We start from the raw sequence: 25,728 nt of genomic DNA on the forward strand, positions 1-25,728 counted from the left end.
CATGGGTTATGGACACCACCAGAGGAAGTTGTGAACATTTATTTCAAGCTTCTCTCTAAGTGCAGCTGCCGAGGAGTCATGGCGAGGTTATCTGACCACTTCATCACCTAGTTGTATAGGATGATATTTGAATAAGATCCACCTTGCATGTCCCAGGAAGCGATATAGGTATTGCTTAACATTGCAGATTGGTATGCCTCACCCGGTGGCACCTTCATCACAATGTTTAGTGTGGAGAAGCCTCCGCATGAGCTACTAAGGTTTTCCATGGACAAGTTGGTCATGCAAGAGGTTGCATACCACATCTCCATAGGGTTATCAATAGGACTGCACAGGAGGAAGAAGGCACCATGGCCTACTCTTCCTTTGTAGATTGGGTTGTACGAGATCTGTACCTTGAAATATGCAGATGTCGAGACCAAGGAATTGAATAAGTTTGGATTCGGCACCAATATTTTCAATCCGTATGATCCCCACTACATATGCAAGAACCAGTGTGTGAAGGTGTACTACTCATGGATCCACGGGGGCATGTCATTGGCCAAAGGAATATCCTTGGAGGTATTTCTACAACTCCTCTAGGCTCAATGAACTGGTCAACATAGCGGTAGAATGGAAAGAAACACTACAGGTAACAACACCACAGGAAGCAACAACAACAACAACAGTGAGCAACAAAATGACGCAAGACAAAGGAAAGAGGAAAATTGCCAAGAGTGTAGAGGTTGAGAAAAGCTACAAGTTCAAAGAAGATCCACTTGTTGAGAGAGTATATTTGGAGATAGATGCAAAGAGGTGACAATGCGAAAGGAGAGTAGAACAGAAGAGAAGAGAGTAGTAAAGGTTGGAAGAGACGGAAATGAGATTGTAGGAGACAAAGAAGAAGTTGAAGGAAGAACAAGAGCTCAGGAGGAGAGAAAGGGAAGAAAGGTAGAAATAGGAACAATAAGAAGGACAAAGTGCACTGACATAGAAAACTGCAGAGATACAGGTTGAGGTATCAAAGAGGCTAGAAGATGAAGAAGAGGGTGAGTAGGTGCATGTTTGGGAACTTTCTTTGCAAGTTGCGCAATTGGCTTAGGCAACAGGCATGGAGACATAACATGAGCTATAGGACCAAGACACCGATCTCATGTCGAGAGCATCCGAGGCTGAGCCACAGCCTCCGCCACCTCCAAAATCACAACCAGTCCCGAGCAAGCAAGGAGAAGTTGTTCTCCTTGATGATGATCTGGAGACGGATGTGTATAATCTGGCATTCGATGAGTCACAACAAAGGATCGTACAGGCACGAAGAAAGTAGCTCCCTCATGATCATAAATCACCTGTGCACACAAAGGAAAGGGTGATTGTACTATATGTTAGTAGACATCCAACTTCCATGGCCAAGGATTCTAAGCCTTATGTAGAAGCCATGAGTTTGATGGTCAATTTCTTGATACTAGAGAATGAGCGAATGGTGAAGGACTTGCAAGAGGCCAGGTAGAGAATAGAGAAGTCTACAAGATCCGCCATGCCAGAGATGAAGAAAGAAATAGTGGCAGAGATATCAACATTGGAGGCCACCATGCGGATAATGTATAGAATATTTGTCACCATACACAAAGCAATTGTCCATTTATACGGTTTTCAGCAATAGTGCGTGTAGGCGGCCAAAGATCTCATAGACATTCACACTGCTATTGCGCACATGCAATAATGTACAATGAGGTACAAGGGAGTCCCACTTTACTTGCACAAGAGGATGAAACCAAAGGCTGAGCTAGAAAAAGCACATATTCAAATGTTGGTTTGGAACTATGAGTAGATCCCTGCACTTATCACTAGAATTGAGGTTTCCTATGCACAGCTTTTCAGGAGTCTGGATGTCATAATGTGAACACACAAGATCCCTTCCATTGGAACCCTCTCCCAGGCCATGAGGAAGAACCAAGTCACGTTGGATGTCGACAAGTAAATAGAGCAGTTGATGCACGTAGCCACCAGCGATGACTTGCATCACAACGCAGAGAACATGAAAATGTACATCAGTGGTCCAACCACACTCAGAACAATGTTGCACATGCTTCAGGATGACCTAAACATAGGGTTCATAACCATATGCCTGGAATCCATGGAGGCAAGAGTCTGCTTCAACAAAGATGTCATCAAACAGTATGGGGACACAATAGCACAATACTAAGCTTGGTATCATTTCGTCACCAAAGAGCATCGCAAGGAGGTTACCAAGTTGGTCTTTCCCCAAGACGTCGAGTGATGTTTTTTGTTTTTTCAGACTGACTCAAGCCTATTTTTATCCCTTATGGGTATATGTGGAAATTTTATTATTTTAAACATATCGTAAATGAAATTCAAAGCGTCATTAGTGGAATGTGAACAGTCACTTTTGTAATGTGAAGAGTCATGAGAGTAGTCCAAGAGTCAAAGGGGAATGTCAAGGGTTTTCCCACCCTTTGCTATATATAGAACCTCATAACTTATAGTACAAGCTTTTAGGAGCCAAGCTTTTGGCTAGGAATTTCTTAGAGAAGTTTTGGAGAGTATTGTGACGAGCCTTGGCTTCTCCACAGCGTAGAGCAAGTACATCTCTTTGGAGGAGTAAGCAATGTTGACTGTAATGTTCCACTATTGGGGCTAGCGATTGTCAATGGTGTATGTATGGATGGAACTTTCACTTAATATATATATCTATATATATATATATATATATATATATATAAACAGAGCCACCACATTTTCATGCATATGTTTTTATTGTAGTTGGGCTATTCTGGTTGCTTTAGCAATGTATGTTATTTAACTTATGCATTTGTGTATGAACTATTTTGTATGCAATTGTATGAATCTTGTTGCAATCCTGTTGTTGATTAACATATCACTTTGGATTATGGACTATTCTGCTTTCCAACTTGTGATTTCATTCAGATCGTGTGTTCCTTTTAGGTTGTGTACTATTACAACCTTCTAAGGGATACACTTCCTTTTTCCTCCGTTTGACATAACCCCCATGCATCTCACATGACTCGCTGCAATGTCACATACTTTCTTCAAAAATATATCACACTTACCTCTGCACATTATTGCAGTTAAGGCATTGCTTTACTACCCATTGCTGGGACTCCTACTCCAAATGGTCTGAGGTCTAGTTGAGACTTCCTACTGGGGAGATCCCCTGACATGTTGGCAAGTCCAGCACCGTAAATAGGTTAGCAAAGATGAAACCATTTCTCTTATAACCCACGCCCTCTATATCAGTGTGAATCCATGAAAATGATGATCACCGCATGCTAGATCATTCATAGTGACAGTTACCTCGTCAAGAGGCATGGAACACAATCACAAGAGAGCTGGTTCATAAATAAATTCAAGCCCTTCACAATATTTCTCACATTCCATCATACTCTGCAAAATTTACACTGCTAGTCACCTATTCAAGGTTTCAGCGCCGATGGCTATCCAAAAAGCATGGGAAATCTTGAATTATATGCAGTTGCTCATGCATGTTGAGCACATGTTGGGGCTAGAAAATTTGTTCAACGTAGTTAAATATGAGGGTAAATTGGGTGCCCAAGACATAATTGGAAAAGTTCCATGGGCTAGTTGTGATTCTCTCTCATCTAGGAGTCTTCCTTCCTCCAATTTGTTTCTCCTCCAAGCAAATATGGTGAGTCCTCTTCCTGCAAATTATTTTCAAAGCATAATTAACACTTTTTAGTGTAAAAGAAACATGTTGGAGCTCATAATTCTTCCAAAGATAACGCCTCTAGGAGCATCGATAGTCTTAGAAGAAACTCTCTAGCCACACTACCTCTGGTCTTTGTGTTCGAGTGAGTATACTGGGTTAGAATTAGCTCAGAAGAAGGCATTAAAATCTAAAGGTTTGTTTGGTAGTTTTCCTAACTCTACCTCTCAATGATTTTTTGGTCATTGTATTGAAGAATCTGGTATCTCACTCAACTTAGCCACCCAAAGGGCCTGTTAGGGTCCTATATTATAGGAATTTTTTTCATTTCAGTCTTTCTATTCATTTGAGGTCGAAGGAAGGAGTGTTGCGTGTCTACAAGTTCAAACTATTGCACAAGCTGGAGGATGTTGTGAAACTGAGGATGTTGCAAAACTGAGGAAACCGTTGTGCATTTTAAAGAATTGTCAAGCCAGTCATGAGTAAGGGTTTCTCTCATTTCTTTGAGACTTTTTATGCTGTATGTGCCCTAGTTCATCGTTTCAAGCTTATCAAAGGCCTTCCAATTCCCTCCAACCATCCTAAGCTATGATGCTGCAATGCTGCAAAAGTTGTTACAAATCTGATAACAAAGGGAGATAGTGTTTTGGAGGCTTGCTTTCAGTTTTGGGGTTGTTTCATAGGTTCATAAGCTTCATAGGGACATTCCAAGATGACCCATCAATTTCATTTTGTTAGAGATAGGCTGCAAGTATACAAAACTTGGAATGTTGCACAAGTTGTTGCGAAACTATCAGAAGCATTAGGGTTTAATTAAAAATAAAAAATTTGGCATTATTTTTGTGTGTGGGAACTTAAAAGAGGTTTACAAGGGTGGAAACATCATCAATCATCCATTTTTTCTCAGCCAAATTTCAAGCATGTGATTAAAGCCATGCAAAGACAGCTCACTGCGAAAGTGCGTTGCGCAAACATAATTTCACTATATCACTTAAACCTTGTACCTGTTTTCCATGGAATTTTTACAGGAGATGCATGGGGGTGATATGAATAAATCCGATTAATTTCAACCCAAAATGATTCACGGTTTTCGAGAAACAAGTTAATATCACCTACAACCATTTTTGGATTTTCTTGAGATTCATAAATTGGATTTGGGTCAATATTTTTGTGGAGATGATGTATGATGAAAGTAACTTGTTGTAAAAATTTCAACTCCGTCGGACTCAACGTTTGGGAGGTATTCAAAAAACACAATCGCTGCACAAAGGAGGTAGGGGAAATAGTGTTCTTTGACAGTTTCACTTCAAAATTGATTTCTGACCTAAGGGAGATGAATTTTTAAAACATGAAAGAGTTTTTTGTTAAACACTAGATAAATTACAAAAACCTTTCAATTTTTGCACAGGAATTACGTTTTTGGAATTACATGTGTCACTTTGAGACCCACTTTTCACAATTTTGCCAAGCCAAATTTGTTGACAGAGTTCTAGAATTTTTGAACTTCGAATTGGTGGACCTCCAAATTGGCATAATTGATTCCAAGTTGATCTGGATGATGAAGTTTGAATACTTTTCTACCCAATGCTATGATTTTCTCTTCAATTAGCATATTTTTGGTTAGTCAAAAACCAAACCCTAGATAGTAGGATATGCGTAGATTTTCCAAATCTCTTATTCCTAAAGCATTACAACCTCTTCCTATCTTTGGGAAAAGGATGGATTTCAACCCCCTAAGTATAAGGATGAGTTGATTGTATATAGTTCATGAGTCTACATGAACAAAGGGTTAGTCAGATTGGAGTGAGAGTCTCCTTGAGTGCATTGTACTTTTTGAAAACTTTTTCCGGTGAATGAAAGACACAAGGTGATTTGTTGTGTTAGATCTTGATGGTGTTGGGCTTATTTCTACTTGTAATTTTGTCTTATGTGTTTATATCAATCTTGAATGTATGTCTTCGTTCTTGGAAGAACCAGATGTTTAATTCACAATTCATCTTGACGGTGCTCTGATTTAGTTTTCCCAAGTAATGTGTGTTTTCCTCTTAAAGCAACATTTAGAATTCATATACAGTCTAATGCTCTAAGTAATGTTTCCACCTTTCTTACACTCACCCTCCTACAATAATTTAACTTGATTTCATCACCAAGAGGGCCTACCTTACCCTGTGGAAAAACCCTTTCTCTCTTCATCATATCACTGGAAAAATAATAAATTTGACATGACTCCATGCCCAATGGATCTATCTCCTTTCTTACTAACAATCCTTTATAAAAAACAAACCTTATTGAGCACTATACCTAACCTAATATCAAATTATTTAAACATCTTAAGTGAGAGATAAATAATGTCTTCTACTTATTAACTTAAATCGTAGATATGGAATGCTAGTTTACCATCATGCATATTTATACCTATACATGATGTAGTCTCCTCAATTACAATCAACTGTAATATATAAATGTATTTAAGTTAATAATAATAATTGTATATAATGACATATATGAATCTCGTTGGAGTGTTAGTTTGAATGTACAAATAAAACTTACAAAAAATCATTGGCACTTGTGTTATGAAACTATCTCACAAAAAGATAAATTAATGCCTTAGAATTCAGCCTCTTCGAGGGGCAACCTCCTTTACATTACATAAATAAACAATTCTTGGATGATTCAAATGACAAAACCTCCTTTCTATATATAGGAGTTTAAGGAGTCACAATATAACCAAGCCGACCTAACAATAATAATGTAAAGGCACAAAAATAACAATAGAGGGATTCTGTGGGGCACAATAATAACAATATGGGGACAATAGGGGCACATCAATATTAATAAGGGATACAACTACAATAGTAATGGGGTAATCACTAGTATTATAGGGACCTATCAACTTGGCAAAGTTTAACTTTACTTTTGTGTTTCCTTGATGTAGTTCATGCTTGATCATTGCATTATCCTAGCTTGATCACTGCCTTATGCAATTCATGCATCGAGCGCATCATAGTTTTAAATACAGAGGTTTATTTCATCTAAACCCTACATATATCCTTTTGGCTTGTTTATTGTATTGTATGATGGCAACAGAGATGTAATGTATTTAATTTGTTAACTAATATTTATAGAGCTATGCAAAGGTGGTAGTATATGTCATTCATTGGATTGTGTACTTGCTTAAATCTAACCAGTGATATATATACTGCTTTATAAATTAATGGATAAATAACTTTAGAAATATTGATAGTCATTCCATCTGTGGTGAGACTCTTTATTGTCTCATATACATACAATTACAGTTATAAAATTCCATTCTTTCATTGCGCAGGAATGGAGAAAACACGAATAGGTGTAGAATCCCAATAGGGATTCAAGTTCAGGTTCAGCTCTTAACTACTTCAAGGTATAGTGGGCATGTTTCTTGAGGCTCTTGCTCGACTGGGTTCATCGGCGTCTGCTAATCAGATATTGTGGAGAAGTAGAAGAAAGTTGACGAAACAACACTCCTGGTCCAACGAGGAATCCTGGTGGAAGAAAAAGGACCAGTTTGTGGTGGAGGAGAGGCATGTCGATGGCTCCTGCAAAAATATCGCAGATCAAAGCTGCTAGCTTGTCCATGGCATGAAGTCGAGGCCTAGAGCACGGAGTCTGACTGACAAGGATTTGGATGATGTTATGAAACCAGCTCAAGAAAAGATAGAAAAGATAGATCAACGCGTTAGAATTCAGCCTCTTTGAGGGGGCAACCTCCTTTACATTACATAAATGAACAATTCTTCGATGATACAAATGAAAAAACCTCCTTTCTATATATAGGAGTCTAAGGAGTCACAAAATAATCCAGCCGACCTAACAATAATAATATAAAGCCACAAAAATAACAATAGAGGGATTCTATGGGGCACAGAAATAACAATATGGGGGTAATAGGGGCACAACAATATAAATAAGGGGTATAACTACAATAGTAATGGGGTAATCACTAGTATTATAGGGACCCAACATGCCCCTCTCCTTCAAAAAAGTGTTGTCCTCAACGCTTGAGTAGTTCTGGATACTTCTGCATAAAATTCTCATCCTCCCATGTGGAATCTTCAGTGGATAAGTTCTTCCACTTGATAAGATACTCTGAAATTGATCGATTTCGTAGCTGTCGAGTTCTTGTTTCTGTGACTGCTTCCGGTTCCAATATAATTTTTCCTTCCTCGTCAAGTTCTGGCAATATTGTTTGAATTGGGAGCTTGTCACCTATAACCTTCTTTAAACATGAAACATGGAAAACTGGGTGCAATCGAGAAGCTGCAGGAAGCTCCAATTTGTATGCCATAGTACCAATCTTTTCCAACACCTTGTACGGACCATAATACTTTGGTGATAATTTATTATCCTTCTTAGCTTGCTTTAGGGACATTTGCTTATATGGTTGTAGCCGTAGGAATACCAATCACCTACATCAAAACTTCTTTCACTGCGATGTTGATCTGCCTGTTGTTTCATTCTATTTTGTGCCAACACGAGGTTATCCTTTAAGAGTTGGAGGACTTGTTGTTGATGTTCGATGTGATGTTCCACTGCCTGAACCTTAGAATTTTCTCTTAAATATGATGTGATGGATGGTGGTTGATACCCATAAAGTGCCATAAATGGGGTCATTTTTGTTGCTGTATGGAAGGAAGTGTTATACCACCATTCAGCCAGAGGCAACCATTTGACCCATTGTGTCTGTTTATCAGATACAAAGCAACGAAGATATCCTTCCAAACATTTGTTTACTATCTCAGTTTGCCCATCAGATTGAGGATGATAAGATGAGCTATGAGCTAACTGAGTACCAAGACAAGAAAATAATTTTGTCCAAAAATTTCCAGTGAAAATGGGATCTCTGTCACTTACAATAATCTTTGGGTTTCCATGTAGCTTTTGAACTGTTTCCATAAATGCAGTAGAAACTGTACTGGCTTTAAATGGATGTGATAATGCACAAAAGTGTGCATACTTGGTAAGTCTGTCAACTACCACCATGATGACACTCTTTCCCTCAGACTTGGGTAAACCTGTGATAAAATCCATTGAAACCTCCTCCCAACGTTGGCTTGGAATGGATAAAGGTTGTAATAGACCTGGTGTCTTAATTGTTTCAACTTTATTTTGCTGGCAAACCAAACATTCCACCACAAACTTTTGAATATCTGATTTAAGGCCATCCCAAAAAAATTCCTTCTTAACCCTGTGGTAAGTTTTTAAAAATCCTGAGTGCCCTCCTAAGGGAGAAGTGTGCAATTCCATAAGAATTTTTTGTTTTAGCTGGGAATTCTTACAGAGGTATAAGCGATCTTTGTACCATAACGAATCATTTTGCCAGCTAAATGTATCAGAAGTACTGGAATCTTGTTGTAGCTTTTGAATAAGTGCCCACACTTCTTCATCATTCTTCCATTCCTCCCTTGCTTCGTTTATCCAATCTGGTTGGATAATAGAAATGGCACACAACAATGCTTCCACATCCTCATCCTTTCTTGAGAGTGCATCTGCCACCACATTTTGCTTCCCTTTTTTGTAGATGATTTCAAAGTCATAACCCAACATCTTTGTGACCCACTTTTGTTGCTCTTCAGAGGATAATCTTTGTTCTAAAAAGTATTTAAGGCTATCATGATCCGTTTTTACCTTGAAGTGTCTTCCCATTAGGTAGGGTCGCCATTTCTTAAGTGCATGGAGTATTGCCAACATTTCCTTCTCATAAATAGCTTTGCTTAAAAACTTTCCCTTGATTGGACGACTTTCAAAAGCAATGGGTCTTTCATCTTGCATTAGAACAGCACCAATTCCATTTCCTGAAGCATCACATTCCACAATAAAGGTTTTTGTGAAGTCCGGTGTAGCTAAGACCGGTGCTTGGCACATTGCCTCTTTAAGATGTTCAAAGGCCTTTGTTGCTTCCATAGTCCATGAAAATGAATCTTTCTTCAATAATGTTGTTAGAGGTGCTGCTATTCTCCCATAATTCTTAACAAACTTGCGATAATACCCTGTCAACCCAAGAAATCCTCGCAGATGCTTTATGGATGTGGGGATTTTCCATTCCTTAATGGCTTTAATTTTGCTAGGGTCTACCTTAACTCCTTCATGAGATACAATATGACCCAAATATTCCACCTCCTGGACTCCAAAGAAACATTTGGATCTTTTTGCATATAATTGTTTCTCCTCCAATAGTTGTAGCACCCTGTCAACATGTTCAACATGATCCTTCCAAGACTTGCTGTAGATTAGTATATCATCAAAAAATACTAACACAAATTTTCTAAGGAATGGTTTGAAATTTGAATTCATCAAACCTTGAAATGTTGAAGGTGCATTGGTAAGGCCAAAAGGCATGACCAAAAATTCATAATGACCCTCATGAGTTCTAAATGCCGTTTTCTAAATGTCTTCAATCTTCATTCTGATTTGATGATATCCCGAACGAAGATCCAACTTGGTGAAGTAAATTGATCCATGCAATTCATCCAATAATTCATCAATAACAGGAATGGGGAACTTATCTTTAATAGTGAGCTTGTTGAGCTCCCTATAATCTGGACACATGCGCCATGATCCATCCTTCTTGTGCACCAATACTACTGGAGCTGAGAAAGAACTTTGACTTGGTTGAATTATACCAGCCTCTAGCATTTCTGCAACCATACGTTCAATTTCACTTTTTTGGGCATAGGGATATCTGTACGGCCTGATGTTTGGAGGAACACTTCCTGGAATCAGATGAATAGCATGATCATGATCACGCATAGGTGGGAGACCTTTGGGAGTCTCAAATACCTTGGAATGATTGTCCAGGACATTTTGGAGATCTGGAGAAATAGATGATTCCAATGTGGAAACATCTAGCGAACATAATTGTGCAATTACACCTCTTTGCTCCTTTTTAAGAAGCTTAGTCATGCCATTAGAGCTGATTATCTTTCCTGGTTTCCCTGCAATACCCCTTAATTCAACTTCCTTTCCCTCCGTAGAAAATTTGATGAAAAGTTCTTGAAAATTAAAAGCTATTGTACCCAAGGATTGTAGCCATTGGACTCCTAGTACAACATCAGCACCTCCCATTGGAATGGAAAGCATTGGGCTAGTCAATACATATTCTCCCATGGATAGCTTGATATTATGGCACTTTCCAGAGCAATTTATTGTTCCTCTGTTAGGGTCCCACCCTAACCCCCTTATTTATGTCAGGGGATCACGTCATAGTCAAGAGTCAATAAAGCCCATATTAATAATTGTAAGTGGTTAACCCGCAATTAATGACGGGACCACAGTTAGTTGCAAATGGGCGGTAGTATTAGTTAGATGGTAAATGGGCGGTAGTATTAGATAGATGGTATTAATAAAACCCACGATAGTGGCTCGTGGTATTGCATGTATGAGTCATATATAAAGGATAGAGACTCCCTGCGAGGAGCATTGTGTCTTGTTTTGTAATCGAGCTCTGCTCTATTGGAAGTTGCCCCCTCGAAGAGGCCTGTGAACATTTCTCTCTGGATAATAAAATCATTGCTATTCTGTGCTCTGGGTATATTTTCTTCGCATATTTTGTGTTCTCGGTATCTTTTCTTCGCAAATTCTATGTTTGGGTATCGCTTTGCAGGTTAAGAGCATAACAAGTGGTATCAGAGCACTTTCCAGGGCTCGGTGGGATCTCCAAATTTTAGCAAAAATTTTTTAGGCTAGAGACGTGTTCCGGCGCCTTTAAACCACGGGATCTGTCGTTAAGCGCATAAACCTGCGGATTTGGGGAGGCATGCACGTAGGAAATACAAGAGGTGGTCACGTCTGTTGGACTCCCTTGTAACCCCTGTGGGTACCCCTTCGAGTAGTAGCGCATTAGACAGAACCGCGCACGGACTGTCTTCCACGTACCCTCTGGGTATATAGGAAGCCCCCTAGCTCCCTTGAAACCTCGCCATAGATAAACCTTCGGCCGTCTTGTTGCTACAGTACACCGAGAACAGCACTTGGAGAGATTACTCGCCCGTACGATAGGGTAGTCGGGTTGTACGGCTAAGGGTACGGTCGATCCTCCTTAGTTAGAGCCCTGAAACATTGGGCCGAGTACTACTGTCAGACCCTTATGTATATTGCGATCTGTAGCACCTGACACTCCCCAAGACCATAGTTCCCTTTCTCTCGAGGGATCACACATCATCTATTCCAGATCAGCAGCAGCAGTTGTTCCACCATTCAGATCTCTCAGATCCACCAGATCTGATATTCCAGATCAGCAGCAGCAGTTGTTCCACCATTCAGATCTCTCAGATCTGATATTCCAGATCAGCAGCAGCAGTTGTTCCACCATTCAGATCTCCCAGATTCGCCAGATCGGAGTAGTTGGAAAGGGTTCCTGTATCTGGATATAATTTTCGCAGGACTTTTGGTGGCATTGACATTTTGAGGATTTGGCGACTGCAGTATTGATCAGAAAGGAGTAAAACTCCGTTAGGAGTTTTCAAAAAAAAAAAAAGTCTGAGATCTTCCAGGGCACTTATTGGTGACCTAGCCCATCAGAATCAGGACGACGAGCTGAGCAAGGTGGTACCATTCAATTCTTGAAAAAAAAAAAAAATCGGCGGTCCCAAATTTTAGTCAGACGGGTGTATGGTAGAAACTCACGCTCAAGCAATGGCCAATGAAAGGATAGAAAAAATAGAAGAAGAGGTGCACTCCCTCCACTCTGTGGTGGAAAGGATCGAAAATCATCTTAAAGGATTAGAGTGCCTAATACAGGACAAGGGCAAGGAGCCAGCCCACGAGGAGGCGTATAAGGGTCATGAATACCATGAGGGGGAGTCTAGCCACTCTCCTCACGTCTGGCACACCCATCCACCACCCAATCAGAGACCTCCCAAGTTGGATATGCATAAATTTGACGGTTCTCACACGTCCACATGGCTAGCACAAATGGAGCAGTATTTTCAATTGAATCATATCATAGATGAGGGGACTAAGCTTATGGTGGGCACCATGTACTTGGACAGTGAACGATGGCAATGGAAGGAATGGTATTAGCGTTGCAATGGACAATTTCAGATTTGGGGCCAATTTACCAAAGCTCTTCGAAATCGCTTTGAACAATAAGACTCTTTTTTGGGGCGTCTCACTAAGCTCCGACAGACGGGTACAGTGGATGAATATATTACCGCTTTTGAAGCCTTAGCCTTCCACACTAAGGGTCTCACAGATGAATTCTACATGGAATGCTTTATCAGCGGTCTTAAAGAAGCCATCAAAGCTGAGGTTCTACTCCACCATCCCCCCACATGGAACGAGGCTTGCCAGGTAGCCCGTAAGGTGGAACGGGCATTAACAGCTCAATCCAGCCGCCCCAACTTTCCCGCTAAAGGTCGTCCCTCACAGGCTCCTAATATGACCCAAACACTTAAGATTCAAAAGGTGTCACCTGCAGAAATGGCCGAAAGAAGGAAGCAAGGACTATGTTACTACTGTGATGAAAAATATTCCCCGGGTCATAAATGCAAAGAGCACAAGTTTTTTCAAATAGATGCCACTGACTACAGCTCCACCGAGGAAGATCCACCACTTGAGGAACCAGAGGCGACCGAAGAAGATAACCAACAGGAGATGGTATCTGATGAACCAATGATTTCTCTACATGCATTGGCAGGAATTTCTTCACCTCAAACTCTCAAAATCAAGGGTTTTCTTAAACATCGGCCAGTAATAGTTTTGATTGATAGTGGAAGTACCCATAATTTCATCCACCAAAAGATCGCTGAAGCAGCACATTGTTATGTCCGAGCAGTTTCTAACTTCCAAGTCCAGATTGCAGATGGAGGCACAATGAAATGTGAAGGTCGCTGTGAAAATGTCAAAATTCAAATGGGGGATTATCAATTGAAAACCCACATGTTTGCAATACACATGGGGGGTTGCGACATTGTCCTAGGGGCGGAATGGCTCCGCACTCTTGGGCCAATCACAATGGATTTCCATGAGTTATATATGAGTTTTAAGCAGAACGACTACACACATACCCTCCGTGGGCTACAAGCGGGAGCCCCTTCTATCATAAGCTCGCATCGTATGGAAAAATTGTTAAAAAAGGGCCATCATGGAGTAGTAGCTCAATTTAATGCCATACAGGTAGTAGATACCATGTCTTCGCCAATTCATCCTGAGATGCAACAGATTTTGAATAAACATCAGACGGTCTTTGACAAACCTCATGAACTTCCACCCTCGCGAGGGGAACATGATCATAGCATCACATTGGTCCCAGGGGCCCAACCCCCAAATGTGCGGCCATACAGACATCCGTTCACCCAAAAGAATGAAATAGAAAAAATCATCAAGGAATTGTTGGAAGCAGGTGTCATTCGTCCTAGTATTAGTCCTTACTCATCTCCAGTCGTCATGGCCCTCAAGAAAGATGGGGAGTGGCGAATGTGTCCAGACTTCAGGGCCCTCAATAAGTTAACAGTCAAAGATAAATTTCCCATCCCAGTGGTTGACGATTTGCTGGACGAACTCAATGGGGCTCAATTCTTCACTAAATTGGATCTTCGCTCAGGCTACCACCAAATTCGCATGAAGGAAGTTGACATTCCCAAGACAGCTTTCAGAACTCATGAAGGCCATTATGAGTTCTTGGTCATGCCATTTGGTCTCTGTAATGCCCCCTCTACTTTTCAGAGCCTTATGAATCACCTCCTCAGACCATATCTCAGAAAATTTGTCCTGGTCTTCTTCGATGACATCCTCATCTATAGTGGCACTTGGGCGGCACATCTTAAGCATGTAGATATCCTCTTGAAACTGCTCAGCAAGCATAAACTATTTGTAAAAATGTCTAAGTGTGTGTTTGGCATGGAAGAAGTTGAGTATTTAGGCCACATTGTGGGCCGGGAAGGTGTCAAGGTTGATCCCAAAAAGATCCAGGCAATGCAAGAATGGCCTCAACCTAAGACCTTGAAAAGCTTGAGAGGATTTTTGGGTCTCACAGGCTATTATCGTAAATTTGTCCACAACTATGGCCGCATAGCGAAGCCCCTGACGCAACTTCTCAAGAAAAATTCCTTCTTCTGGAACGAAGAAGCACAACAGGCATTTACCGCTCTCAAAACCGCCATGTGTTCCACTCCGGTCTTAGCACTACCGGACTTCACCAAAACATTTGTCATTGAATCTGATGCTTCGGGAACAGGTATTGGAGCAGTCTTAATGCAGGAAGGACGACCATTGGCCTTCACCAGCCAACAACTAAGTGGGAAGAACTTGGGCCAATCTACCTATGAGAAGGAAATGATCGCCATCTTACATGCAGTTGAGACCTGGCGACCTTACTTGTTGGGGCGACGTTTCCAAATCCGCACAGATCATCACAGTCTTAAATATTTTTTGGAGCAACGCCTATCTTCCCCCCAACAAAATAAATGGTTAGCCAAAATGCTGGGTTATGATTATGAGATCATTTACAAGAAAGGGAAAGACAACAGGGTAGCAGATGCATTGTCACGACAATTTGAGGAGGAAAGTACTTTGCTCGCAATATCCCTCCCCATTCCAGACTGGATTGAAGAGGCTCGCGGGGAATGGTTTTCACATCCTGAGCTCTCCCAACTCATTTCTCAATTACAGGCAGATCCTAATTCCAGCAACGGCTACTCATGGCAGAATGATATTCTTCGCTACAAGGACAGAGTCGTCATATCACCAACTTCCACCCTCAAAAGTCGCATTTTGGCAGAATTGCACTCCTCTCCCATTGCAGGACATTCGGGCTTTCAGAAGACATACGCTCGCACCAGAAGATCATTTTTTTGGACTAGCATGAAACAAGACATCCTTACTTTTGTAGCAGAATGTGACGTCTGTCAACGCCACAAGGGGGAACCCGTCAACACACCAGGCACATTACAACCATTGCCCATTCCGGCGTCAATTTGGATGGAGGTCTCCATGGATTTCATTACAGGTCTTCCAAAGTCTGGGAACAAATCAGTCATCATGGTGGTTGTGGACCGACTATCGAAGTATGCTCATTTCTGCGCTCTACCCCAACCATTCACACCTACTTTGGTTGCTCAAACTTTCATGGATCAAATCTTCAAATTGCATGGCATGCCCACTTCGATTGTGTCCGACCGCGACCCAATCTTCACCAGTAATTTTTGGCAGGAGCTCTTCAGAATACAAGGCACTCAACTCAAACTCAGTACTTCATATCATCCGCAAACAGATGGTCAAACTGAAGCAGTCAACAAATGTCTAGAAACCTACCTTAGGTGTTTCACTTCAGAAAAACAACACCTTTAGGCACAGTGGTTACCTCTGGCGGAATGGTGGTATAACACCAACTATCATGCCACCACCAAAATGACTCCCTATGAAGCAGTCTATGGACAACTTCCGCCGTCCCCTACTTCTTATCTCTCGGGGTGCTCCAAAGTACAAGCAGTGGATCAACTCTTACAACACCGTGCAACCATGCTGGCCCACTTGCACGAGAATCTTCATCAAGCTCAGAACCGTATGAAGCAACAGGCTGACCAACATCGCTCAGAGCGCCAATTTCAAGAAGGGGATCAGGTCTTTTTGAAGTTGCAACCATATAAGCAAACATCACTCAAAGACAAGGGCTGTCAAAAGCTCTCTCCAAAATTCTACGGACCATATCAAGTACTTCAGCGCATTGGAGAAGTGGCTTACAAGCTGGCTTTGCCACCTACAGCAAAAATCCACCCAGTTTTCCATGTATCGTGCCTCAAGAAAGTGATTGGGAACAATTGCTGAGTTCAAACCAGTCTACCTGAATTGGATGAAGAAGGATCAATCTGGCTTCAACCTGAATAGGTTCTAGACACACGAGACAAGCACCTGCGTGGCCGCGTGATTAAGGAGGTCCTAGTCAAATGGAAAGACACCTCGCCGGAAGATGCAACTTGGGAACCAGCCGCTATTCTTCAGCAGTTTCCGCAGCTTCAGCCTTGAGGACAAGGCTAGTCTTAAGGGGGAGGGCATGTTAGGGTCCCACCCTAACCCCATTATTTATGTCAGGGGATCACGTCATAGTCAAGAGTCAATAAAGCCCATATTAATAATTGTAAGTGGTTAACCCGCAATTAATGACGGGACCACAGTTGGTTGCAAATGGGCGGTAGTATTAGTTAGATGGTAAATGGGCGGTAGTATTAGATATATGGTATTAATAAAACCCACGATAGTGGCTCGTGGTATTGCATGTATGAGTCATATATAAAGGATAGAGACTCCCTGCGAGGAGCATTGTGTCTTGTTTTGTAATCGAGCTCTGCTCTATTGGAGGTTGCCCCCTCGAAGAGGCCTGTGAACATTTCTCTCTGGATAATAAAATCATTGCTATTCTGTGCTCTGGGTATATTTTCTTCGCATATTTTGTGTTCTCGGTATCTTTTCTTCGCAAATTCTATGTTTGGGTATCGCTTTGCAGGTTAAGAGCATAACATCCTCCATTTGCAATCATCACTTGACACTCTGGTGCTGGATATAGGAAGCAATTCAATTCTTTTGCTACCCTACAATGAATAAAATTGTGGGTGCTTCCTGAATCAATCAACACTATTACCTTTTTCTTCTTGATTTGTCCTTCTATCTTGATGGTTTGTTACAAGATATGGTTGGATTTATTTGTTCTTCATCTAGGCTTTGTTCCTGGAGTATATCTTCTACTTTTGACCTTTCTTGCTCCTTTTCTTCTTCCTCTTCACAATCTATGTAGAATAATTTCTTCTCAGCACACTTATGACCTTTAGTGTATTTGCTATCACAACTGTAACAAAGCCCTTTTGCTCTTTTTTCTTCCAATTTGTGTGGTGTCAACCTTATAGGTTGTGGAAGACTAGGGGCAACAACACTTCCGTCTTTATAGTTGTGAGTGGTATGCTTCCTGGTTGCCATAATTTTGCTTTCCATTTTTCTTGCTAACCTGAATGCCTTCTCTAATGAATAGGTTCCCAAAGGCGAACATCATGTTGGATATTATCCTTTAAAGACCCTATGAACACATCAATCCTATGCTCCTCTGGAATATCTTTTACCCTTATGTTCAATTTTTGGAACTCCTCAATGTGCTCCATTACTGAACCCTTTTGTTTGAGACTTATCAATTGGCTAAAAAAAGTGTTGCTTTTTGTATCTTCATAATGTGCTATCAATTCTTCCGTAAAAATTGCCCAAGTGATAAATTGTTTACAAGAGCAAAGCCATTGATACCATACAAACTGATTTGGTTCCAAATATACAGTTGCCATACGTACCTTTTGTGCGTTTTGCACATTATTGAGATCGAAGAATTGCTCCATCTGTAATATCCATGTGGCGGGATCCTTGCCATCAAACTTCCTCATATCGATTTTTGGAATATGGTGATTCTTCGATCCAACATTAGTGTCTATGGAATCATGATTAACATTTCTTTTATTCTCATCATGAGTTTCCTTTACTACCTTTTCACCATTAGTGACCCTTTCTTGTAGCAACTTCTTCAATTCTTCCATGTCTGTCTTCAAATATATCTTCAAATTTGCCATCGAATCCTCCATATTAGCTTCCATGCCCTTTATCTTAGATTCCACGCCATTTATCTTAGATTCCACGCCACTTATCTTAGCTTCTGTTAGCATTTGTGAGTGTGACATTTGTTGCACTTGTTCTTGTAATTTTGATATATCATGTAGCATTTCTTCCTCTTCTTCATGAGTCATGCTAGAGCTTTCAGGTTCCTTACTAGGTGTTTGCATTTTCTTTCCTCGGGGCATCAGTTACCGATAATAATGCTTTACTATGCCCTTTGAATTCCGTTAAACCAAGCTTACACAAAAATTTTAAAAAAAAACTACACACCTTTTTTCACTTTATAGAAGCCTGATATTGAATCTGATGTATCTCTGTAATTTCGGATCATACAGTTCTAAAATTGCTACCTGTAGTAGCCTTCTGCGTCCTCTTTCCAATGCCACAAGTCTGAGCCAAATTGGATTCTCCAAGGAAGAGTTATGTGAAATCTCCCACAGTGACTTGCTTTTAGACTGGTTCAGTAGAGCGAACTTGTACGACGTGCCACGAGTCACTGTTTCAACCTTTGAATCTAAAACACACATACAAGAAACTAAAGTCTGTCCTCTTTTTGTACCTTCTTACGAAATTTCAATCCGATCCCCAGAGAGAAAGTTATGACGATTTTCCCCAAGTCACCTGTTTTGAATGTAATTGAGGAGTCTGCAAAAATACCAACTTCCTCAGATCATATCTCCGCAAATATCGCGCGAAAAGCTCTGAAATTCGGACCCAAGGTTCAGCGCGATTTATTCTCAAATGGGTTATTTTTGTGACTTCTGAAACGTCACAGAAAAAAAATTTATAGCGAAAATGCCACGATGGCCTGTTTGGAGCAGCGAAACCCTAGAATCCAAAGCTCTGATACCAAATGTTATGAAACCAGCTCAAGAAAAGATAGAATAGATAGATCAACGCCTTAGAAGTCAGCCTCTTCGAGGGGGAAACCTCCTTTACATTACATAAATGAACAATTCTTCGATGATACAAATGACAAAACCTCTTTTCTATATATAGGAGTCTAAGGAGTCACAAAATAATCCAGCCGACCTAACAATAATAATATAAAGCCACAAAAATAACAATAGAGGGATTCTATGGGGCACAGAAATAACAATATGGGGGTAATAGGGGCACAACAATATAAATAAGGGGTATAACTACAATAGTAATGGGGTAATCACTAGTATTATAGGGACCCAACAGATGAGCTTAAAGGATTTATCGACTTGGGCTTCTGATTCAACTATGAAGAAGAGCACCATGAACTCTAGAATACTTTAATGGTCAGAGCTATGTCGTCAACAGGAAATACAAGTCTCTTTTATATATATAAGTGTTTTTACAACTTTAATCCAATCCAAACATGCATAACAATTTTGGTGGATTATTCTGAGTGAAATTTAATAGATAGCGATGATGAAAATTGTGACAGTGGGTGCGTACTTTCCCGTCCACGTGTAAACAATGATAGAGTTATATCATATCTTTCAGCGGTTTTTTGTATTTTTTCCAGTTATTTTTGCCATATTCATTCACAGAATTGGATTTATTTTTGCGGTCTTTTTATGTGGTAAAATAATCGATCTTTCATTGATTTTTTTCGAAGGCCATGTGCAGGTGAAAATCCTCAGCATATGAAGACCAGACTTAAACACGGGGCTCAAACAGTTGCATGCTCTATTTTCCAATGCTACTGATTTCCATGGAGTTAATGTGTTTTTGGGTGCTTTTTGAAGACTTACTAAGCTTATTTCTAACAATGGTCAGGGTGGGACTAAGCACTGATGGTAATCCTCAACATATGAAGACCAAACTTAAACATGGGGCTCAAACAGTTGCATGCTCTATTTTCCAATGCTACTGATTTCCATGGAGTTAATGTGTTTTTGGGTGCTTTTTGAAGACTTACTAAGCTTATTTCTAACAATGGTCAGGGTGGGACTAAGCACTGATGGCTTAACATTGTCATAATTAGCATCCAATGGTGATAATGGAGAGACTAACCATGGATGGAAAATTACTGATCATTCTTTTTGGTTTCATCTATGTACAGAGATTTGTAATAAATAGTACCTAGTGCCTTTTTTATTGTTAGTTTCACATTAGGTCTTGTTGTTGTCTTTGTCATTTTCTCTTGCCTTGAGATTTTTTTTCTTTGGCTACTTATTTAATGAAATTCTGGCATCTGAAATAATAATAATAATAATAATAATTGATTATTTTTTGCTAGATGGCCATCAGATTGCTCTTGGTAACAACATCTATATAAATGTTGGCATAAGTTATTTAATCAAATTTGTTGTCACTTTCTAAGCTTAGCTTCAAACATAACTCCATATATATAAGGCACCTACATTCTCATAGCGACATGCAATTTACCATGCATACCCTACATAGGAATTATATTTTCTTTGTTCTAATCTTCCATGAAAGTTACTATAAATCATATGTTATTAATATTCTTGACGCATTGGATTTCATTTCCCAAAGCAAGCCATACAAACATGAAATTGTGACCTTGATCTTTCATTTTCTTTAGCATTTCAAAATATTACAGGGAGAGTTAGGCAATTAATTTTAGTTTAGATGCCACAAAAAATTTGCATTATGCATAGTTGATATCATGTAATAAATTTTAAACTAGTGCATCGGGGACTATGAACACAAATGCAAATATAACTTCATATTTCATTAATCTCCACGCGATTCTGACTACCTTCTGGGTGAATATTGTCCACTATATTTTCTAATCGTATCTTGCTAGGATCAGTAGGATTGTAGATACATGAATACAAGGACCTTATATTTCACGTTAGTTGATTTCCAAAGATCAGATCCCTTTGCAAGAAAGTGAATCTTAAAAATATATGTATTCTTCTCAAAAATATACAAATAACTGCAACAGAAACAAGATACAAAGAATTCCATATGTTGCAAGGGACCAATTATGAAATTTTCAAACAATAAACAAAGAATTCCCTATGTTGCAATAGACCAATGATGCAATTTTTCGACAACGAGGCTAAATAATTAGTATACCATCGGGGCTTGATTAGCTTTTGATCTAAGGTGTGTGATCCCACCAGGGGCAACTTCCCTTCAGAGTGTGTATGTTTACTTTTAGGTCCCTATAATACTAGCGTAGCCCCTTATTGTTATTATTAGTGTAGCCTCCCTATTGTTATTGTTGCGTCCATATAGCCCCCATATTGTTATTGTTGTACCCCATAGAAGCCCACTATTGTTATTGTTGTGCTTTTACATTATTACTCTTATGTAGGCTCTAATTATAATGTGACCCCTTAGACTCTTATATATACCAAGGAGGTCCTGTCATTTGTATCATCCAAAAATTGTTTTTTTTGCTAAGTCAATATTTTATTCATGGTTCCAAAAAGAGGTACATTGGAAAAAAAAATGCAGGTAGTCTCACCCCAACCAGGTTTGTTGACTACCACTCAAAACAGATGATAGTGAAATAGAAAAACATAAAGAGACACAGTCCACAACTTAAGAGGCCATAGGCACCAGTAAAGAGACGAAACATATAAAACACACGTATCCATGTTAGTCGTGAGAAGTGATGGAGGTTGGGTTGTCAGAGGTTGTTCCAGAAGGAGGAAGAAGACGAAAGGAGAATTTGAAATTCTCCTCGAAATGGACCATATAGGCCTTCAACTTCTCAACCTTCTCCAATAACAAACTATGGCCTCATGAGACCAACACTACACACTCCCAATCATGGCACTGGAAGTAATGCATTTTTTTCAAAGTTTTTATCAATTCAGTATGCTCCTCCTATGAAACCCGCTCCAAAGTCCCCAAATGCTCCAAAATTTACTGAATCAAGTACCATCATTACTCAACACAAAAAAATTGTCTCTAACCATGACCACCATGATGCGTCGACACATAGTGCCTAGAAACACCATGATGAGTCGATCCCCCTCGCTGTTGGACAGGCGAAGTGTGGCCACCCCGACCCAACGTCAAGCCCCCTTACTGCTGGAAAAACGAAGTGTGGCCACTCTAACCCAACGCCGATCCCCCGCGCCTAGCACCCCTAGCAGTAGGCCTCGTGTGCTCAGAACGCCCTGATCACCCACCTCCTCTACCCCCCGATGTTGCGTGACTCGACCCACCACCACTCCAACCACCCTAAGTCTGGTCATCACTCCTACTCACCATCTTGAACCTAGAACTGGATGTGTCCATGCCAAAACTTCCTGAATTGGGCTACACCTGGGCGAAGGAACACCCCGAGCGAGGAACAGGGTGCATGGTTGGCTTCCTGACACCACTAGAATGAACAAAGGACCACCCTCCTGATACGGCCCGAACTAACCACACAAAAGGGTACACCACCAGCCTCGATTGAACCTCCACACCCCATGGTGCCAAGAACATGTAGTACACAAAATAACCACCCACCACGAACCATAAATATGCACCTCCCCTGAAGCGGCCACTCGCGAGCCCCACTAACCAGAGCCTGAGATTGTTGCTCCAATGGCTCCACCTAACAACACAAAAGCTTATAAATGGACTAAAGAGGACCACTACTACTCGCCCATTCCAGAAAAAACTAGTTCCCACCTGACTCAGACTAAAACCACACAAGATGAAACAAAAACAACAGAATACCACCCCAAACAAACAACCATACCCTTCTTTCCTTGAACACTCATATTGGTGAGGCCCAAATCGACAATTAACAATGAAGTACACCTGGAATCAGGGGAGGAAACGTTGATGGCGATGTCATCCCCTTGCCTGGACAGGGTAACCTCTGAAACTCCCACTTCTTCCCACAATTCCCACACCACAAACACCAAGACTCGTGCATACGCAGAATTCCCAATGAACACCCTCATCACCCTCCATGACGTTCAGACACTCGCCACCCAAAGTGACATGAAACATCACACGCTTAAATTTACTCCCTCTCGTACTCAAGGTGTAATGGGAGGGCAGGGAAGCCATCCCACCCACCTGAGGCCATGTGCCTAACATGAACGCCCACGCGTTCCCTCGGGAATTTCATCCTCGACGCTTCTCACCCCCATTGGAGATATATTCCGAGAATTGTTCATTTATATAATGTAAAGTAGTTTCCCCCCTCTAAGAGGCTAACTTTTAATTCATTGATCTAACTTTTCTTCTATTATATGAGTTGGTTGCATAACTTTTGGTATCAAAGCTTTGGATTCTAGGGTTTCGATTCTTCAAACATGCCGTCCTAGAATTTTTACTATAATTTTTTTTATATGAGGCTCTAGACACTGAAATTGCAACAAAGTGGAGCCAAAATATTGATGAACTTTGTATACAAATTTCAAATCTCGGTTTGCTATAGTTTCAGAGATATGATCTAAGGAAGTTAGGGTTTTTGCAGGCTCTAGAATTCCATCTCAAACATGTGACCTAGGGAAAATCATCATAACTTTCTCTCCAAACATCAGATTTGAATTTCGTCCAAAGTTACTAAAAGTGCACCAACTTTAGTTTTCCATGTATCATTTTTACAAATCTAAAAAATGATATGTGGCACTCCATACAAGTTCACTCTACTGAACCAGTCTATAGACAGGACATCATGGGAGATTAGGCATAACTCCTTCTTGAAGAATTCAATCTGAGCCTAACTTGTGGGGTTGTAAGGAAGACTCATAGAGCTACCACAAAATGAAATGTTAGACCTTGAAGATATAAAATTATATATATACAACAATTTCAATATAGAGCTCCTAAAAATCACGAAAAAGGTGTATATTTTTTATAACTTTTGTTTGAAAAATCAGTTTGAAGTGATTCAAAGGGAATAGTGAAGCATAGATATCATTGTTTGATTCAAAATTTCCTCAAAACAAAAAAAATGGACACATCTAGTAAGAACCAAAAAGCTCTACTATGATGCATGAAGAAGAGGAAGAAATGCAACATGTTATATCAAAATTAAGAGACCAAGTGCAACAATTTTTTCTCTCACAAAGAGTAACCAAAAATGAAATGGAAGCTAAGATGGATGGTTTGAAGAACGGCTTAAAATCATATATGGAAGGTTTGAAGGATGGATTAAAAGCAGACATGGAAACTAATATGGATGGTTTGAAAGAAGAAGTGGAAGGTTTGACAAAGTTGTTACAAGAAATGCTTCCTAATGGGGAAAAGGTATTCCATCAAACTCGTGATGAGGACAAAAGGAATGTTAATCATGATTTTAGAGACTCTAATTTTGGATTGAAGACCTACCACATTCCAAAGTTCGATATGAGGAAGTTTGATGGCAAAGATCTAGTAACATGGATACTACAAATGAAGCAATATTTCTACATGATGTGCAACACACACAAAAGTTACGCATTGCAACTTTATCTTTAGAACCCAATTATTTTGTATGGTATCGATGACTTTGTTCTCATAAACCACTTATCACTTGGTCAATTTTTATGGAAGAAATAACACACTATGAGGATACAAATAGTAACACCTTCTTTTGCTAATTGATAAATCTCAAGCAAAAGGGTTCAATGGTAGAGCACATTAAGGACTTCTAAAAGTTGAATATCAGGGTAATTGATATTCCATAGGAGCATAGGATTGATTTCCTAATAGGGACTTTGAAGGATAGCATCCAACATGAGGTCTGCCTTTAGGAACCTGATTCATTGGAGAAGGCATTCAGAGTGGCCATAAAAGTTGAAAGAAAAATTATGGCAACAAGGAAGTCTACCATTCACAACTATAAAGATAGAAGTGTTGCTACTCCTAGCATTCCACAACCTACAAGGTTTACACCACAATAATTTGAGAAAAGAAGAGAAAAAGAGCTTTGTTACAGTTGTGATAGAAAATACACTAAAGCTCATAAGTGTGATAAGAAGAAATTATTTTACATAGATTATGAAGAGGAGGAAGGAAAGGAACAAGAAACATCAAAAGAAGAGGATATACACCAAGAACCAACCCCGGAGAAAGAAGAAATGAATCCTACCATATATTTTAATTCATTGGCAGGAATTACCACTCCTCAAATTCTCAATATAGAAGGATATATTAAGAAGAAAAAAGTAATAGCGTTGATTGATTCGGGTAGTACCCATAATTTTATTCATTGTAAGACAATCAAGGAATTGAATTTCTTTCTATATCCAGCACCAAAGTGTCAAATGATGGTTTCAAATGAAGGAACTATAAATTACTCTGGAAAGTGCCATAATATCAAGCTAACCATCAGGGAATATGTATTGAATAGTCCAATGCTTTCGATTCCAATGGTTGGTGATGATGTTGTACTAGGATTCCAATGGTTACAATCTTTTGGGATGATAGATTATAATTTTCAAGAACTCTTCTTGAAAAAAATTGGGAAGGAAAGGAAATTGAATTAAGGGGTATCCCAGGGAAACAAAGGAAGTTAATTATCTTTAATGTCATGACAA

The sequence above is a fragment of the Pinus tabuliformis genome, chromosome 4_1, assembly GCF_031772625.1.
Source record: "Pinus tabuliformis cultivar Carrire ecotype Pingquan chromosome 4_1, CPIR1, whole genome shotgun sequence".
NCBI lineage: Eukaryota > Viridiplantae > Streptophyta > Pinopsida > Pinales > Pinaceae > Pinus > Pinus tabuliformis.